Genomic DNA, 21,115 nt, shown 5'->3' on the forward strand with positions numbered 1-21,115 from the left:
GGCCTTGTTTCGATCGACTGTTCCGTCCAACCCGGTTGACTCCCAATGAACACGAAGACGCAATTTCTCCGTTCCGACCCAGCCATGTACACGAGCCCTGGCTGTACGTATGCGCGAGTAGGCATTCAAGACCCCATCCGTATGTACGTGTGTGGCCGTATTTTTTGCCGTGTGGTTGTATGTATGTGTACACGGATTAGACGGGACAGCCTGAACTGCTACGTGGGGGCTCTACTATGACATATGCCGCTACTTACTCGGCCACGGTTCATCGTTGCAGAGCGATCGATCGACCAGTATGTACGTACACGTTCGTGACATGATAGACAATGGTGCGTACGCTTTGACCGGGTGAGTCCCAACTATCAGGGAGGATAAGGATGCACTTCCTTGCTTGCGGAGATATAGCTGCTGGGTCCCAGCAGTCAGGGGGAATCTTTTTTTTGCCCGTAATAAGGACGCACTTCCTTGCATGCGAAGATGTAGCTAGTGGGTCCCAGTAGTCAGGGGGAGAAAACATTATTTTTCAGGGTAAAAAGAATGCAGTTGCATGCATGCGTCCATGGGCGTGGTGCGTCCCCACTGTCTGCCTCTCACGTACAGTCATCTTCCAATGAATCTCGTTTGTTGACCACATTGACCACACCGTGCCGAGCACACCAAGGCCGGTGGATGGCGGCGAGGCCCCAGACAGGAACGACCCAGAGATGGGGAAGATGCGGCAGTGGAGTCGCAGATGGAGAGGTGTGGGAAACTTGACTGGTTCGGGTGCGCGGCAGCACTGCCACCCACGGGAGACAGGAGCAAGAACAGAGGTTGAAGAAGGAACACAGTTGTTGGATTAACATCCAACGGTCCAGCTACTATAATTATTTGTTGATTAAGTTGACAAAGCCCTCCGTACACGTCCGCTTAGTAGGCCCACAAGTCAGCCACCAAATCTAACGGGTCCTAGCTGTCAATGGGAGGAATAGTTTTTTTCGCATAACAAGGAGGAACTTACTTATGTGCGAAGATACAGCCGGTGGGTCCCAGCCGTCAGGGGGAGGAAACAGTTTTTTCAGCTTAATAAGGAGGCACTTTCCTTGTGTGCGACCATGGACCTCATGGGTCCCAGCCATCAGGCTCTCTACCTACAGTCCTCTTCTGATGACTCTCATTTGTTGACCACGCCGTACCGAGTGCAGTGAGGCGGTGGACGACGGCGAGGCCCCGGACGGGAACGACCCAAAGATGGGAAGACGCGGCAGTGGACTCACAGATTGAGAGGAGTACAAGGGTTATAACTAGTTCTAGTGCGGCGTGGGGCTGCAGTCGGTGGAGAATAAATAGGAGGGGTGGAGGGGTGGAGGGATAGCCTGGCCGGCAGTGGGGTATCTCTTCACAGCGATGCGTGCTAAGCAGAGCCGCTAGCCGCCGGAGGCTGGACGAGGCGGTCCTGGCGATGCTGGAGGAAGAATACGAGAGATTGAAGGTGCATGCCGGCCGTTGGACATAAATCCAATGGCTATGGATGTCATAATCATTTGTTGACCTAGTTGACAACGCCTTGCGTAGGCTTCGACCTATTGGCCCACATGTCAGCCTACAAAAATGTGGCATATATTTAACCCATGTTTTCTAGAGTTTACAGTCCATTTACTGGGCTGGGTGAACAAATAATTTCGCGTCAATGCCGCCCATTTAATATTTTCTAAGAAATCCCAGCCCCTTTGCACTTTCTTGAAATACACGAATTAGCTGGGCTCGTTCTATACATAATGTTAGGTTAGAAGGAGTAATTAATATCAAAAAATAAACTGGAGCAGCACATTTTTTATATATAATTAACAAATTAGTGAGTTATTGCTCAAAACAAAAATGGGCGCATTATTATTACATTGGTCCTTAAAATCTTCGCAAGATTTTGTACGCAATCACCAGAATTTTCTTTGCCAGTGAGTCAAAACAACCAGGATTTTCCTTGCCAACTTTTGTTAAACATTTACTTGTATAAGTTAATAATACGTGGGATGTTTTTATAATGTATATATAAGTCTCTATAAAATATACGATAATAATATAAATATATATATATAATGTGGTTAGAAGGGAAAACATAAATTATACATAACATTATTATTCTTATATATAGATAAATAGAACAGAGATCTGTGTTTTATTAAAAAAAATACATTGGGCTGCCGATCTTTAAGAAAAAGTAAAACCTACGCTGGGAGGCCCATAGGCCGGTATGGACCTCAAAAAATAAGTTCAAACCACTGTCTCCATATGTCGTGGGCTACAGATGTTAAAAAACCTAGGCCTTGCTGATACTTGTTCACCCATTGGAAAAAAATGATACCAGCTAGATCCCCGATACCCCTTTCCCGCAACAACAACAACAACAACAACAAAAAGATCCTCGATACCCCTGAAACAAAAGCTCCCCGATGACAGTCATCGTTGGAAATTTATTTCGTTTATTGACTAAGGTTGACAACCCCATGGGCCCCAACGTGAATATACAATTAGGAGGAAGCTTTTTTCCAATGGGCCACTTGCTTGTGTACGGCTTGGACCTGGTGGGTCCCCACTATCAGTCTCTCGATCTATAGTCCTCTCCGAGTTCCTCTTGTTTGTTGAGCATGTTGACAATGGCATACGTCAGCGCCACGGCATGTGCACACGGATGGGAAAGAACTAGAGCCGGGGAAGATGCCTTCATTCTTTCGAACATACTGCACTAGCCCGGTGGTTGCAGCCCTCTCACCCAAAAGTTGTACTCCCCAGGTTCGATTCCAACTGGTGCAGTTCAAAAATATCTAACACTTGCCAATATTTCGTCCCTAGTTTACCCAGTTTTTTGCACACTCAACATTGTCTTGCCATTCCAAGTTAAAAAAAACATTGTCTTGCCATTATGAAAATAGCATATCTTTTTGTCTTTGCATCATATGAAGATGTGCTATACATCAATGTTAATCAGCATGATGTTAACTTGTTGTTAGTTCCATTTTTTACCATGACTATAATTTCGAACATTCTTGTATCCATGTTTGAAAAGTGTCTGTTGATTTAAATGCTCTGCCTCTGAAACATGCAGTTTCTTATCTGAAAATCACTTGGACAAGCAGCCATCATCGGTGTTGGATTCGATGTCGTGCTTCTTCAATCCCCAGATAGGCGTGTGGGGGAAAGAAACTTCCATCCTGTGCTGCCATATGGAGCGAACTGGATTAAAGAGGGTGCCGGCGGCGCGACTGAAGAAGCACATCAGACACGATTTGTTTTCTTCAATGGATGGCTCTCTGTAGGATCGAAAGTATGTCTAGAGGGGGGTGATTAGACTACTTGACCAAATAAAAACCTAACATGTTCCCAATATAAGTTTTTGGCAGATTATAGCAACATAGCACAAGTCAAGCAATCAACCTACACATGCCATTCTAAGAGTATAGCAGCAGAATGTAAATCATTGCATATGGAGGTAAAGGGAGGAGTTTAGAGGGAGCAAACGCAATGTAGACACAGAGATTTTTAGCGTGGTTCCGATAGGTGGTGCTATCGTACATCCACATTGATGGATACTTCAACCCACGAAGGGTAACGGTTGCGCGAGTCCACGGAGGGCTCCACCCACGAAGGTTCCACGAAGAAGCAACCTTGTCTATCCCACCATGGCCATCGCCCACAAAGGACTTGCCTCACTTGGGTAGGTCTTCACGAAGTAGGCGATCTCCTTGCCCTTACAAACACCTTGGTTCAACTCCACAATCTTGACGGAGGCTCCCAAGTGACACCTAACCAATCTAGGAGACACCACTCTCCAAAAGGTAATAGATGGTGTGTTGATGATGAACTCCTTGCTCTTGTGCTTCAAATGATATTCTCCCCAACACTGAACTCTCTCTCACAGATTTGGATTTAGTGGAAAGATGATTTGAGTGGAAAGCAACTTGGGGAAGGCTAGAGATGAAGATTCTTGTGGTTGGAATGGAATATCTTGGTCTCAACACATAAGTAGGTGGGTCTCTCTTAGAAAATAAATGGTAGAAGTGTAGGCACGTTCTGATTGCTCTCTCCATGAATGGAGGTTGGGTGGAGGGGTATATATAGCCTCCACACAAAATCTAACCATTACACACAATTTACCAAACTCGGTGAGACCTAATACACAAACTCTATCAGATTGATTTAATTCAAAATGTGAACGTTAGGATTTTCGGTGGGACTGATATGATCAACTTGGTGGGACCAATTTCATTAGGGTTGCATAACCTAATCTCGGTGAGACCAATCACATGAACTCGGTGGAACTGATTTTTGTAATAGGCAAACAGACAGTTGGTCAGGAAAACTCGATGGGACCAATCACTCATTTCGGTGAGACCGAAAAGTTACGAAAAGGAAACAGAGAGTTTGCATTGCAAACTCGATGGGACCGATCGCTCATTTCAGTTAGACCGAAACGTTACGAAGGGAAACAGAGAGTTTGCAATCCCATCTCGGTGAGACTGAGATCCCTATCGGTGAGACCGAACTGATTATGGGTTTCTGGCTATGGCTATGTCAAATGAACTCGGTGGCGCCGGATAGGTCAAATCGGTGGGGCCGAGTTTGACTTTTGGCTTGGGACATATGTGGATATGATAAAGTGGTTGAGGGCTGTTGGAGCATATCACTAAGCATTTTGAGCAAGCAAGCCATTAAGCAACACCTGATCCCCTTTTAATAGTATTGGCTTTTCCTATGGACTGAATGTGATCTTGGATCACTAAAATGAAAATGTAGAGTCTTGAGCTTTATGCCAATATGTGTCCTTAGCATTTGAGGGGTCCACATTCCTAGCCCATGCCATGCCAATCATTGAACTTTCTGAAATAATCATCTTGAAAGAGCATTAGTTGAATGAGCTATATGTTGTTAGGAATTACCAAAACCACCCAGGGATAGTTGCACTTACAATCTCCCCCTTTTTGGTAATTGATGACAACATATAGATCAAAGCTTCGACAAATGATAATAAGATTGAAATACATTGTTGCTTTGAGAAGTATGTGATAAGCAAGAGCTCCCCCTAAATTTGTGCATTATTTACAATTTTCTTTTGAATGCAAATGCACAATCAATTAGGATCATGGGTTACTCTTCCATGTCACATACATCTTCGTGGAGCGCTCAAAATAATAGAATATGAAATGTGCACTCATCACCAAGGCAAAGTGAATGATCATACATAAGAGAAAAATAATAGCATCATTCAAGCACAAGCATTAAAGTATGATATGATCAAACACATGATCAAACGAGTATCTCACACACAGATAAAGTATCATCCAAGCAAGCACACAAATAAGTATCAACCAAATAGCAAAGAAGGCACAAGAAGCAAGGCAAAAGAAGCAAACCTCTCTCTCTCTCTCGAAGCCTATGATCTATACACTTTCTCCCCCTTCGGCAACAAGTTACCAAAAAGCTCGAAAATGCATAGTGATATGCGTCTCTCTAGGCTTGATCTTCAGGAGGAGGTGTTGAGAGGACTCCAAGGATGAATGCATTGGTTGAAGTGGTTGGAGTTGGTGGAGTGGCAACTAGAGGTGGCACTCATGTTGTGGATGCAAGCGCTGATGTAGTTGCTCTTGTGTCACACTGGCACTGCAGCAGATCTCTATCCTCTTGGCACTCTCTGAAAGGCGTCTGTGGTAGCATGCCCTTTCCTCTCCTCGGCTTCTTCCTGGAGCTGCTCAACTATTGTATGCATCTATGTTACTTTCAAGTCAAGATCATAGAATTTAGTCTCAATGATCCTCTCCAGGCTTTGTTGGTTCTGAGTCAGGGTGGCCAATCCCTTGTCAATCCTCAAGGTGGCTTGAATCGGGTATCCAAGTTGGTCTTGCTTTGACTTGAGGAACACTTGAGAAGCCTCTTCAGTACTTGGCATCTTTGCTGCCTTCTCAGCTTTAGCTTTCTCCTCTTCTCTTGAGCCTCTGCAGATGTGGGATCTTCAGCATTCATGACAACTGTGTTGTCCTCAAAATTAGGCCTCAGGGGAAGATGTTTCTTGTCCAACGGGTAGGTGCCTATGCCCATATTGGAGTTGATGAGCACCTGGATGTGTGGAGCATACCCACATGATCTCTTCTGGTCTGCAGTTGTCCTCTTGATTGTCTCAATAATCAGTCTCATCACCTTGAACTTCTGGGGGACATCAAACAACTGCAACAGGTTAATGGAGTGGCCTCTAATCATTATATGATCTCCTGACTTGGGCAAAAAGGTATGCCTCAAGATTGTGTTCATGGTGGTTAACCCAGACAATAGATAGTATACGGAGCCCATATTGTGAGTCTCCAAAGCTTTGTCAGGAATCTCCTTATACATGTTAGCCATGGAGTTGTGATCCTTCTTCTTCTTGGCATATACATCTATGTCATCTTCATGCTCTGCAGGGGCATTTATCAGCTTTGCCCACTGAACAACTGTCGATTGGTACCTGGTACCCTCAGACATCCAGACAATTCTGCCATCAGGATAGAAGTGTGTTGTGGAGTAGAATTGCATAATAATTTCATCATTCCACTTGGTCAACTTCTGACCGACAAATTTGTCTACCCCACGTAGCTTGAAGCTCCCATGCACTCCTGGGAAGTGGTCTTCATTGCTGTCAATATACTTCTAGTCCAACCACTTCATATTGTAGACAATGGGCTTCTTATCTTGCAGAATGGTCTCATAGAAGTCCTGCTGCTCCTTGGTGTGAAACCTGTACTCCATAGTAGTCCTTCTCCTCACATCATATGGATCAGATTCTCTCCATAGTCTGAGACCTGCATCTTTTCTGATCTTCATGTTTTCTGCCTTTGACATGGGCACTCTCTTTGCAGGAGCCTTTTTGTGCATTCCAAGCTTGGTTGAAGCAGTTGTGCCAAACTCTTTCTTGAGAAACTTCTTTTTCTTGGAGCTGACCTCCTCCTCAGTAGCTACATAGTCTTCATCTTCAGACTCAGAATTTTTCTTCCTCCTCTGCCTAGCAGCAGCCTTAGGTAGGTTGCTAGGAGTACTTCTGTTGCCATCGTCATAACTGTCAGAGGGACTAGTGCCCTCACTCTGATTCAACTGCTCCTCAGACTTGTTCTGGTTGTCACTCTGATTAGACATGGTTGACACTGCAAACTGAAAGCTGACCCTGTGAATGGTTATAGATGAGATAGAATGGATGAGAATCATAAAGTGCAGAGATTTTGCAAAACAGATGAGTCAAAAACTTAGTTTTAGTTTTCCACAGAGAGCATTTCAGAGCTACCAATTTGTAAAGCCGGTGACACCGAAGCAACTTTTGGAGTCTAAACTAGTGAAATCGGTAAGACCAAGACACAGTTTGGTGACTCTGAGATTGCTAGGGTTTCACTAAGAATTGAATTCGGTCACACCAGTTTGCAAGTTTTGGTCACACCGAAAAGTGCAAGTGCAATGGCCTAAGCCAAATCGGTGAGACCGATTTCCACAACTCGGTCGGTCCGAGATGAGTTCGGCAGAAACCTAACCCTAAATTTTCGAATCAAATCTAGTCTAAAGGAAGATTTCGCTAGATAGATTGATCTCATACGTGGTAAAAACATGGCATTGACCTTGTGCTTAGAATCGGAGGTAAAAAGAATGCACAAGGGGTCAAACTCATACCCTAACTCGGCGATGAGTTCGCAATGGCGGCAACGGCGGTGTTGAAGTCCGTTGACGTCAACGGAGACCAGCGGCGGGAGGTCGCTGGCGATGAGAGGATGATCCGGTGACCCTCGACGGTAGAGCAGGACACACGCGGGCAAAGTGGTTTTGGAGAAATTTTCAAAATTTGACCCGTCGGTGTATATATCCTGACCCTCTCGGTGTGACCGAGTGGAGAAACTCGGTGGCACCGAGATGTAGAATCGCAAGCGGTTACTGCAACTCGAGGTGACCGAAAGGTTCTAATCAGTTGCATCAAGATTGAAAACCTAGATCAACTCAGTGAACTCGGTCAGCCGATGAGGATGAATCGGTCAGACCGAAATGCACAAATAGTTTTTGGAAGTTTAAGTCTATTAAGAATCGATGACTCCGAGTGCTCCTCACACAGATTGTTCGAATCTGACTTGATCAAACTTTGTGATGTAGCATGAATAGAGTTTGACACGAGAAAATTGTAGATAGCTAGAGGAAGTTCTTAGGCATTCTTGTCCATCCATTTGGCAAAAGACAAAGATCCAAACAATCAAAGCAACAAATGGATGTCTTCGAATGAGTAAAAATATGCAACCAACATGCTCACACAATAAAATGACAAATGAAATATGTGGCAAAGCATGCACAAACACTCTAGCATATATCAAGCAATTGGTGATGACTAGGTCATCTATATATGAGTATATTGACTGAGGAGTCAAATGAGATCATTTGATCGTAGGTCATACTCATTGTTTAAGCACAAGTGGGGTTACCACTTTTACATAAAGCATTGTTGTGTTCACATCATTAGAGTTGCTTTAGCACAATTCTTAGAGTAAAGCTCCCCCTAGATGTGATATCCCCCCTAAGAGGGATGAACTAACCTTGGGTTTTTGTCGATGATGACTTCATGTAGATGTTGAAGATGTGGATGCTCAATATTGATGTAGATCATTTGGAGCAATCCAGTGGAGTGGGTTGCACTTTCAATACCTACATGGGTTAGTCCCACAAGGAACAAACAAGGATATCCATAGACATAGAGTGAATTTCACACAGGATGATGTCCATGAAAGCATTAGGTTACCTTGTCCCTTGTCTTACCAACAAGAGGGTTTGTGACTCCTTGAACTAGTGCAAGATGTGGAAGTTGTTTGCACTTGTTCTCGCCAAAATTATATGAGTGAAGTATGTTGGCGGAGTCCCTCAAGAACTCTCTAGTTCTTCTTCGAGATCCACATCAACTTGATGGGAATCCTTGGAGTTGTAGTCGTACTTGATGAAGTAGAACTTGATGTAGTCTTGGGAACCCACTTGACCAAGGCCTTGGGAGCTTCTTCAAATGCATCAATCTCCTCTTGAGGCTTGCCCTTGCCTTTGTGCTTGTGGTCTTGTGGTGGAAGATCATCTTGAGCTTGTGTCCCCTTGAAGGAAGTAGGATCATACTTCTCCTGTTGAGGAACAAACTTCGTCTTGGGGTATTGATCTTCTTCCCACTCAACTCCATTGGCATTGAACTTTCGTTCAAAACTAACACCTTGATTCTTCTGGTGCCTTCCTTGCTTGTGTACAATTTCCTCAAATTGCTTACTTCTGGCAAGGCTCTTGTAAACACCTTTCTCTATAATTCCTTCAATAAGCTATTTTCTTGCTCAAGTGTAACTTGTCTAAGAGAGTCATTAGTGGAATCAAGAGAACTACTAGAAGAAACAACATTGGATTTAGCATGATTATTGTTACTACTAGAAGAAGAATCTTTCTTACTCTTGTTGCTAGATTTTACTTGGGGCATGTAAGTAGACAAGAGTATATGATTGGCGATGTAAGAAGAACTTTTCTTACGAAGATCATCATTGATTGCTTTTAAGAATCCATGCTCTTGCTCTAGATTTAGCTTTTCAAAGCATAGCTTCTCATGAGTCTTTAAAAGCCCTCGATGATCTTCCAAGGTAGTTTCATGAGCTAACTTAAGAGTGTTTAGTTCTTTCCTTAGACGCTCAATTTCCTTCTTATCATCATCATTCGTTTCATCTTGATTAGCATGATTAATAGCAAGTTCATCATAGTTTTCATCACTAGATTTGTCAACAAGTAAATCATCATCACCTAGCGAATCATCTTCATAACTATTGAAATCAACATACTCGGGGTGTGATATCTTTGGGCCTTTAGCCATGAAGCATCTTCCAATTCCTTCATTTGGTGAGTCAAATATGTCATAGGAGTTGGTTGACACAAGTTCTAGACCGGCACACCTTCATCTTGAGTATATTCGGAGTCGGAGTGATAACTTCTCTCGGAGTGATGGTCGGAGTCAGAGCCGGATACCCATTCACCAACATGAGCTTGATGTCTTTGTTTTGTGTAGCTCCTTTATGACTTGTCCTTCATTTTTGAATTCTTGCTTCTGCGAGAGGTTCTTCATTCATAAAGATCATCCTACTCCTTCTCTCTCTCGGAGGTGATTCTTCTCTTCTACTTCTCCTTTTAGGTGAGTCTTCTCTTCTTTTGTAGGGAGCCGTACACTCATTGGAGTAGTGTCCGAGTCTTCCACAATTGTAGCAATTACGCTCACGACTAGAATATCTTTTGTCATTGTAGGACCTTGACTCGGAACTCCTTTCTTTGCTTCTACTCTTGTAGAACTTGTTGAAGTTCTTCACCATTAGGCTCAATTCCTGATTGAAGGCTTGTTTTTACTTGATGATGTAGGAGCATCACATGAGGCTTTGTAAGCACCACTTGACTTGTTGTGAAGCTCTTCTTTATCCTTGAGGGACATCTCATGAGAAAAAATTCTTCCAATGACTTTCATTGGCTTGAGATATTTGTAGTTGGGCATCATTTGGATCAATGTGCACACGGTATCATATTTTCCATCCAAGGCTCTTAGGATCTTCTTGATGATGAATCTGTCGGTCATCTCTTCACTTCCTAAGCCGGCAATCTCATTTGTGATGAGAGCAAGCCCAGAGTACATTTCAGCAACACCTTCACCATCCTTCATTTTGAACTTGTCAAGCTGACTTTGAAGCACATCCAATTTGGATTCCTTGACAGAGTCGGTACCTTCATGCATATCAATCAAAGTATCCCAAATTTCCTTTGCATTCTCAAGACGGCTGATTTTGTTGAATTCTTCGGGGCACAATCCATTGAAGAGGATATCACAAGCTTGAGCATTGTATTGCGGCATCTTCCACTCTTCTGCGCTAGCTTCACGGTTCAGTTCTCTCCCATCAAAGAATTCACCTTGCAAGCCAATACACACAATAGCCCAAACTATGGGATTATATCCAAGAATATGCATTTTCATATTATGCTTACAACTAGCAAAATTAGTACCATCAAAGTAAGGGCCTCTACGGTGGTAATTTCCCTCGCTAGACGCCATACTCTCCTAGGTTGTGAAACCAAGGCTATGATCACCAAAGCTAGGGAAATCAAGGAAAATGGAGACCAAAGCTCTGATACCACTTGTAGGATTGAAAATATGTCTAGAGGGTGGTGATTAGACTACTTGACCAAATAAAATCCTAGCCTTTCCCAATTTTATGTTTTGGCAGATTTTAGCAACTTAGCACAAGTCAAGCAATCAACCTACACATGCAATTCTAAGAGTATAGCAGCGGAATGTAAATCATTGCATATGGAGGTAAAGGGACGAGTTTAGAGGGAGCAAACGCAATGTTGACACAGAGATTTTGTGCGTGGTTCCGATAGGTGGTGCTATCATACATCCACGTTCATGGAGACTTCAACCCACGAAGGGTAATGGTTGCGCGAGTCCACGGAGGGCTCCACCTACAAAGGGTCCATGAAGAAGCAACCTTGTCTATCCCACCATGGCCATCGCCCACGAAGGACTTGCCTCACTTGGGTAGATCTTCACAAAGTCGGTGATCTCCTTGCCCTTACAAACTCCTTGGTTCAACTCCACAATCTTGACGGAGGCTCCCAAATGACATCTAACCAATCTAGGAGACACCACTCTCCAAAAGGTAATAGATGGTGGGTTGATGATCAACTCCATGCTCTTGTGCTTCAAATGATAGTCTCCCCAACACTCAACTCTCTCTCACACATAGATTTGGATTTAGCGACAAGATGATTTGAGTGCAAAGCAACTTGGGGAAGGCTAGAGATCAAGATTCTTGTGGTTGGAATGGAATATCTTGGTATCAACACATGAGTAGGTGGTTCTCTCTCAGAAAATGAATGGTAGAAGCATAGGCATGTTCTGTTTGCTCTCTCCACGAATGGATGTTGGGTGGAGGGGTATATATAGCCTCCACACAAAATCTAACCATTACACACAATTTACCAAACTCGGTGAGACCGAAGACACAAACTCGGTCAGACCGATTCGGTTCAAAATGTGAATGTTAGGCTTTTCGGTGGGACTAATATGATCAACTCGGTGGGACCGATTTCATTAGGGTTAGGGCATGTAATCTTGGTGTGACCGATCACATGAACTCGGTGGAACTGATTCTTGTAATAGGCAAACAGAGTGTTGGCCAGGCAAACAAAGAGTTGGTCAGGCAAACTCGATGGGACCGATTTCTCATTTCGGTGAGACTGAAACATTACGAAAAGGAAACAGAGAGTTTGCATTGCGCACTCGGTGGGACCGATCGCTCATTTCAGTTAGACCGAAACTAAGGGAAATAGAGACTTTGCAATCCCATCTCGGTGAAACCGATATCCCTATCGGTGAGATCGAACTGATTAGGGTTTCTGGCTATGGCTATGTGCACTACTAGGGAAAAGCCTAGTAGCAGCGCGGGTTTTAGGCCTATCAGTAGCGCGGGTCGATGCGCTACTGATAAGGCACTATAGCTAACGTATAGCAGTAGTGTGCCTCCACCCGCGCTACTGCTAAATCGGCTTAGTAGTAGCGTGTTCCTGGAGGTGCACTACTGGTAATTAGTAGTAGCGCTTCTCCCTGCCCGCGCTGCTACTATTATTTCATATTTTATTTCTTTTTTATTTCATGTTGTGTTCGTACACCTTTACACAAGTTTTCATTCAACAAGAATTTAGAAATTGTTTTGAAATCATAATGAGTTATTACATCATGGGGTGAAAGAACCGTGGACTAGTTTCAAGTGGATGGACATCCACTTGAAACTAATCTGTGGTTCTTTCACCCCGTGATGTAATCAATATCATCATCATCATATCATTAACAACTTATCATCATAATACATCATTGTCATATAACACCTCCTCAAGATCATCATTTTCATCAATGAGACATCACATAGCAAATTGGTCACTAGTCGTAATCACAAGTACTCCTCGTCATCAACTCTAACACATTTTATCACATAATAAACATATTGTACCTCATAGGACCTACTACATTCTGTTAGGACCTACTATATTCTCTAAGGTAAAATAGCAAAAAACAAGATAGCCCCTGACTCTCCATTATGGAGAATGGAGATTATCCTGTCTCCAATTCTTGCCTTTCGCTTAATGTTACTTCCAAGAACCTCCTTGCGAATGTCCAAACATTTTTTCCATTCTTTGATTAGCATGTGTTCACCGGTTTTAGAAATCTGATATGCACAGGTGAGCTCCTTAGATTAACCTGGCTGTAGGTTCATAACTGCAAGGCGACCATTCTGATACATCAGATGAGGCACACAATCCATCGGGATTTCCTGTTGAAAAACATAGTAATAACTTTGTAGTTAGCAATGATGTACTAGTTTTAGAAGTATGCAAAAGATGCACAGATGTCGTAATAGTAAAAAATCTTACCAGGGTATCTCCATAGAAGTTACCGTGGTTCAACACGTGCACTAGTGGCATGTATTCACCATAATTTGGAGGAGTTCGATAATAGGTATTGTAATTCTCAAGAAAAGTAAAATAAGCAATCAGATGACTTTTCTCCTTATAAGTTAATTCAGAGCCATCAGTGTAGTGGGTTTTGTCTACCATCTTCTGCATATTCTTTGAAGATTCAAAATAAGCTGTCAATTGAAATAACCTGTCAACTATTTTGAAATAAACAATATAAATTAGTTAATAACTATGTTTGAGAAACTCACATTGCGGTAGAATCGGAAGCGTATCAACAAGGACCCAAATGTCCATATTGTCTTGCTCGATGTCAGGATTACCAAGATCCATGGTGACAATCATACCCTCATAAAAACCATACATTTTGCAAAGTGCTTCCCAATTTTGGCAACCAAAATGGGTTATGCTCTGAGAATTGTACAGATTTACTTCAAAATTGATATCATGATGGGTCCTTAGGTGTATTTTCTTTGTTTCAAAATTTTCATGGTCTTCAAAACCCATCCTCTCCAATACACAGCGTCTTACATGGCATGGGATAAGCTAGTCGAATTGTAAAAGATGAAAATTAGACGTTGAAATAGTTGAAGTCATGCTTAATTACGAAAAAAAACACTTGTTGCTGTTGCATACCGTTTCAACATCGAAGGTCTCCTCGAGCTTAATGCTGAAGCGCCGATCTTCATCCCGCTCAACGAACCTATCACACATACCTCGATCGTCGTGGCACCAGCTGCACTCCCTCGGGAGACTGTCGTCGTCCGAGTACGACATTTCCTACGTTCATAATTCAAAGATTAAACTTGTACAATTAAATATATGTACTAAAAAACCTAAATTAGATCATTATTTTTCGAGAAAATCCAGGCCACTCGATATTTCCTACATATTCTAGCACAAGTCATGCCAGAATTCACGGAAAAATCCGGCATGACCTTTGCTAAAAAAGGACATATCGAGCGCCTGAAATTTGCTGGAACGGAAATTAATCAACACTCCGGCAAAACATAGGCCACTCAGAGGTGTAACCAAAACATGACCGGGCACTCCGGAAAAACAAGTGCCTGAAACTCATAAAGGACTCATATTGACATGGAGATTTGCCTGGTCTCACCTCGAGGTCGGAGGGGGTCGGTGACGGGGACGTCGGTGGGGATGATGGAGGGGCTCCTTGATTTCTGCAAAAGCAATAACCCTATTAATTCAACTAGTACATCCCGAATAATTGCTTAAACTAAAAAATAACAACAAATATGACATGTTCAACTAGTTCTATTAATTCAACTAGTTCTTACTAAATATAAACATACTATAAATAGAAAAAACTAGTTCTTTATAAAAATAAAGTAGTTCAACTAGTTATTTTAATTTTCTTACTAAAAATACATTAGTTCTATTAATTCAACTAGTTTATTAATTTACTTACTCAACTAGTTCAAATAAACTAAACTAGTTCAACTAAAACTAAACTAGTTCTATTAATTCAACTCGTTCTTACTAAATATAAACTTACTATAAATAGAAAGAAACTAGTACATCTAATACTACTAATTAACATATACTACTACATCTACTACTAATTAACATCTACTACTGCTAATTATACAACTAGTTTACCATCACTACTACTAATTAATATCTACTACTACTAAAAATCATTATCTATGAACCCTAAATTAACATCTACTACTACTAAAATCATCTACTAACTAAGCAAAGATAGAGGGGGTGGGGGAGGGGTGGGGGGCTTACAGAGAGGGGAGAGACGGTAGCGGGGAGGTGCTCGGCGATGGAGGTAGGGGCGGCGAGGGCGGGCTCGGGATCGGGAGGCGGCGGTCCTGGGCGGGCTCGGGCGGCGGCGGTGAGGTCGAGGGCGGCGGCGGTGAGGTCGAGAGCGGCGGCGCGCGGCGGGCGGCGGCGGTGAGGTTGAGGGCGGGCTCGGGCGGCGGCGGTGAGGGGAGGCTCAGGCTCGGGCGGCGCGGCGCGACAGGGGTAGGGGAACAGGGGGGAAAGGAGGACTTAGCGAAATTTTGAGCCGGGGGTGGTGGTTAAGTCGAACTAGCAGTAGCGCTCGTAAGGAAAACGCGCTATAGCTAACTTATCTATAGCGCGTTTTACATAAAAATGCTACTGCTAATGGAAGCAGTTATTTCTTTTGTTTATCCCAAAATCAGTAACGCTTTGTCCTGAAAAAACGCTGTAAGTCTAAGCAATGTGAAAACATCAAAATATACATTGGTCATCATTGATCTTTTTGTGTAGAATCTAAATAGTCAACATGAATCCTCACTGTACCTGTATAGGTACAGACGAGGATTCATATTGCAGCTACAAATCATACAGATATAGTTCAATGAAGACCAAGTGCTCAAGATAGGTTGAGAAATAACATATTTAAGGTGGTAAACACCTTGTTCGCTTAGCAGTATGGGACTAAACTTAATTAGTTGCGGTGATACTTAGCAGCAGCGAGTTTTTAAGAAAAACGGTGCTACTAAGTACTTTAGCAATAGCGCGTCCCCCGGAAGGTCGCTACTACTATATCTAGCCCGGAGGCAACACTGTAGCAAATATAGCAGTAGCGCTTGTTCCGCATAGAGCGCTACTGCTACTTAGATATTAGTAGCGCTGCTCTCTAGAGCTCGCTACTGCTAATTAGCAGTAGCGTCTATTTTTAAACCACGCTGCTGCTAAGATTCTGTGTATAAGGTTTTCCCTAGTAGTTGTGAAATGAACTCAGTGGTGCCGTATAGATCAAATCGGTGGGGCCGAGTTTGAATTTTGGTTTGGGACATATGTGGATATGAGAAAGTGGTTGAGGGCTTTTGGAGCATATCACTAAGCATTTTAGGCAAGCAAGCCGTTAAGCAACACATCATCCCCTTTTAATAGTATTGGCTTTTCCTATGGACTCAAAGGTGATCTTGGATCACTAAAATGAAAATGTAGAGTCTTGAGCTTTTTGCCAATATGTGTCCTTAGCATTTGAGGGATCCACATTCCTAGTCCATGCCATGCCAATCATTGAACTTTCTGAAATAATCATCTTGAAAGAGCATTAATTCAATGAGCTATATGTTGTTAGGAATTACCAAAACCACCCAGGTATAGTTGCACTTACACTCTCGATGGCGTTTTTTACTTGCCTCTGCACCATACAACTTGTATTTTTAGCCTCCTAGTCCGTGGTGGACTAGCAGCCCATTTGCTGGGCGGGCCAACCTACAGAAACCATCACTCAATTTTTCATCAAGCCCCAAAAACAACGCAATACTATGTTTGTTTTGAGGCCGCAAACATTATGGCAGGGGTTGAGCAGGGGAGGGGGAAGACAGAGCAAAAAGATTAAAAAAGAGTTGATGTGCCATTGCTACCCTAACAAAGCAGGTGCAATTCTTCTCGGGAAGAAGGCGTGCCATTGACACCCACACGTGAAAAATCCCATAGTAGACATACTAACAAGTTCACACACAAGTACAACAGAAAAGGTAAACATTCATATCAAACTCAGGTTCACGGGACATGTTCATATTCATAGCCAACATTCCCATCAACAACTCAAAAGATTCATTTATACACAAGTTCAGCATGTCTATGCATCCAAATGATTGATAGATCACACGACGATATTCATAGATAATTCACAAAAAGGTTCAGATACACACATGTTTAGTATGTTTATGCATCCAAATGATTGAGATCACAGCCAATATCATCCATGGATGAACTTTAATTACCTAGGGTATAGAATGGTAAATGATGTTCAGTCGGACGTATTGCTTGCTAAAATTAATGCTTCTACGAGTAAACTTTCGAGTACATAAGAGGCAGCACAGACAATTTGAACTTTGGTTGTAGGTTTATCCTCAAATAGTGACGTCGTGCCAAGGGAGGTTTGATCAACTTGGCCAATACTTTCATCCAACTAGTTTACTGGCTCATCTTGGTCCTGTACCTCGCCAAAATTCTACATTGCAGACAAGAAATGAGGCGGTTGAGAAAATGAACCACCCAATTTTTGTGTGCAGTTCAACTGAAATGGAGCATCCCTGGCATGCAGACTGATTAAGTGCCAGATGAATATACGCGTCAACCAACTTGTCTGGAATCTTTAGACTCCATGCCATACAGTTCGCTACCATATCTATCGATAACCAAAAGGCACAAGTTGGGACCAACAACTGGACTGCATTTTTCTGGGCTATGCACCAAACAATATTTTTGGTGTTCACTCTCCTAATAGATGGAGTTTGACAACTGGTTGACGCTGGTTGATAATCGAATGAATATAGGCACTTCCTCTTGTCAACATCGATGCTTGTCTGAGTGAACTTTGGAGTACATAGCTGATAACCCACAAGTACAGGGGATCACAACAGTTTTCGAAGATAGAGTATTCAACCCAAATTTGTAGATTCGACAGAAGGGGAGCCAAAGAATATTTGAAGGTATTAGCAGCTGAGTTGTCAATTCAACCACACAAGGATATTAATTATCTGCAGCAAAGTGATCAGTACCTAAGTAGTTTGATAGTTTTGATAGTAGTGACAGCAGCAATAGTAACACTAACAATAATAATAGTAATTTTGTAGCAAGCATAACAGTGATGATAGCAGTAGTAACTTAGCAGAAACAATATGGAAAAGTTCGTAGGCATTGGATCAGTGACTTGTTGGATGATATTCATCATGGGACAGCTATAACCTAGGGTGATACGGCACTAGCTCCAGTTCATCGATATAATGTAGGCATGTATTGTGTAAATAGTCATACGTGCTTTATTAAAAGAACTTGCATGGCATCTTTTGTCCTACACTCCCGTGGCAGCGGGGTCCATATTGGAAACTAAGGGATATTAAGGCCTCCTTTTAATAGAGAACCGAAACAAAGAATTAACACATAGTGAATACATGAACTCCTCAAACTACGGTCATCACCGGGAGTGGGCCCGGTTGTTGTCACTCTGGGGTTGCCGGATCATAACACGTAGTAGGTGACTATAACTTGCACGATCGGATCTAAAACATGGATATAATGATGAATTCATAAATGGTTCAGATCTGAGTTCATGGCACCCGGGCCCAAAGTGACAAGCATTAAGCATGGCAAAGTCATAGCAACAACAATCTAAGAACATAGTGGATACTAGGGATCAAGCCCTAACAAAACTAACTCAATTTCATGATGAATCTCATCCAACTCCTCACCGACCAGCAAGCCTACTAAGGAATTACCCACTCCCGGTGGGAGCATCATAGAATTGGCTGGCAATGGAGAAGGGTTGGTGATGACGAAGAATGAAGATCCCCCTCTCCGGAGCCCCAAACGGACTCCAGATCTGCCCTCCCGAGGAAAAACAGGGCTTGGTGGCAGCTCCGTCTCGTGGATCGTGATAATTCTTTCTCCTTGATTTTCTTCTCCGAAAATAGGAATTTATAGTGTCAGGGTTCAGGTCTGCGAGGCCACCAGGTGGGTTTTAGCGATCCAACCTCAAATGGTCAAATCTCTGTGTATAAGTGTCATCCCTGGATCAGTAATGCTGACACACACAGTACTTGAAGGATTTATAACATAGTTCAATCATACACTTATTACATCGAATGTCTCAAAAGAGAGCTTATTACAATAATATGGCTGAAGGCCATCTAAGTAAGATAACAGCGGAAGCCTTGAAGGTAAAATGAGTCCATCAACTCCAACGGCATAGCTGAGTGCATGACAACGACCTAGCGCACCTTACTCTTTGTCTGAAAACTCTGCAACATAATACGTTGCGGCCTGTGTAGGTCAGCACATGGAATATGCTGGCAAAATAACACTATAGAGCAATGAACATGTAACAGCTAAAACTATATGCATATTTGGCTGGTGGAGGCTCTATGGTTATTTTTGCAGAAAGCTAGTTTTTCCCTACAACAAAGGAATATATTTTATTTAACTACAAGTTTGTTGAAATCATTGAGAAGGTTCCTCCAACTCAATCCCAAAATTAAATAATCATCAACCCAACAAATTAATTAAATAGATTGATGAGATCAGATCAATAATTCAAGTACCAGATACTCAAGGTGTCCATAGCCAGGGACACGGCTAACCATGATTAGTTTATACACTCTGCAGAGGTTTGCGCACATTTCCCCACAAGACTCGATCCCCTCCGTTAGATTTCTCTCACTACATGTTGTTTGAGAAACGGATGACCGAGACACAGTCTTTCAGAAGCACTAACTCTTTACTCTGGGTAGACAGTATCACCTACATCCCCTACATCTGCTAGCCTACCACTGAAAGAGATCAAACAACATACTCAACTATGCCAGAGCCCATAATGGCTTATGGCTAGACACGGAAGTTTCCAACATGAATAATCTTATGATCCCTTTGAGCCTGGGTGGCAAACCGTAGCATGATCACACGGGTACTCCGAGATATCCCAGGACAACACTGGATTGCTCCAGGTGCCCAAACAACCACTGGGTGCTCTAGGGTGCCTCAACCAATCCACCCAGATGTGTATTAAAGTAGCCACCTTAAGTTCAACCATTTATTAAAACTCTCACATCTGTCATGGATCACTCAAACCCAAACCACGTCTACAAGCATAGCATAGAAGTAAGCATAACGTAGTAACTCCCAAGGTTTGTATAAAAGACAATATGTTCTATCTCATCAACTACTTCCCGATACCCACATGTTATCAAACCTACTCATGCAATGTTTGAGGGTTGAAACCAATGCATAAAAACTGGGTAATAAGGGGTATGATCAAAGTGTTACTTGCCTTGCTGACGATCTGAAAACCCTAGTGACTCATAGTAGCACGCTTCGCACTCCGAAAACTCTATCGTGAACAAACAATAGCATACATATGCACCCAAGCATAAGATGCAAGGTTAAAACTCAAATAAAAAGATCCAAACTGAAAGTTCAGCTAAAGAGCTTCGATTTGCAAAAAGAATCAATCAAATCGGAGCAACAAAACTAAAACTATGATCAAAAGAAGTTTGAAATCAAATCTTCTTGAAACCAAATTTTAAATTGTCAAGACCATGATCATGTTTATTATCTGGAAAGAGGGGAACAAGACGAATATTTTGGCATTGGTTTCACTGGATTTGGGCGAACGAGCAAAAAGTTGCGAGGGTTTAAAGATCAGGGACTAAACTACGAGAAAATTAATTGTGGATAGGTCCCTGGCCGAAAAGTAAAATAAAAGAAAAACCCTAACGAACGAACGTTCGCTATGAAACCCTAACGAATGAAAACGTTCGCTACCTAGGATTAACGGACGAACGTCCACAATTTAGAACAGATCAGAAAACCGAGAGAAAACCCTAAAAAACTAAACCAGAGAAAAACCGAGGGAAAACCGAATCGGGTTTTTACCGGTTAACCGGAGGAAATTGCCAGCGGCGACAACGGTGGGATTCGGCGGGATGACGTGGTGGCAGCGGTGGCTCGCGGCGGTGAGGCGGTGGTACGATGGTGCGAGGTGGTGGGTGGCGACGCGGGGCGTCAGCGGGCGCGTGCGGCGGTGGCGGGCTCAGCGGCTGCGCGTTGCGGCGGCTGCGACTGTGGTAGGGTGGGGCGAGGTGAGGAGGAGGAGGCGGCGGCG

Source organism: Triticum urartu, chromosome 6, assembly GCF_003073215.2.
Source record: "Triticum urartu cultivar G1812 chromosome 6, Tu2.1, whole genome shotgun sequence".
Classification (NCBI taxonomy): Eukaryota; Viridiplantae; Streptophyta; class Magnoliopsida; order Poales; family Poaceae; genus Triticum; species Triticum urartu.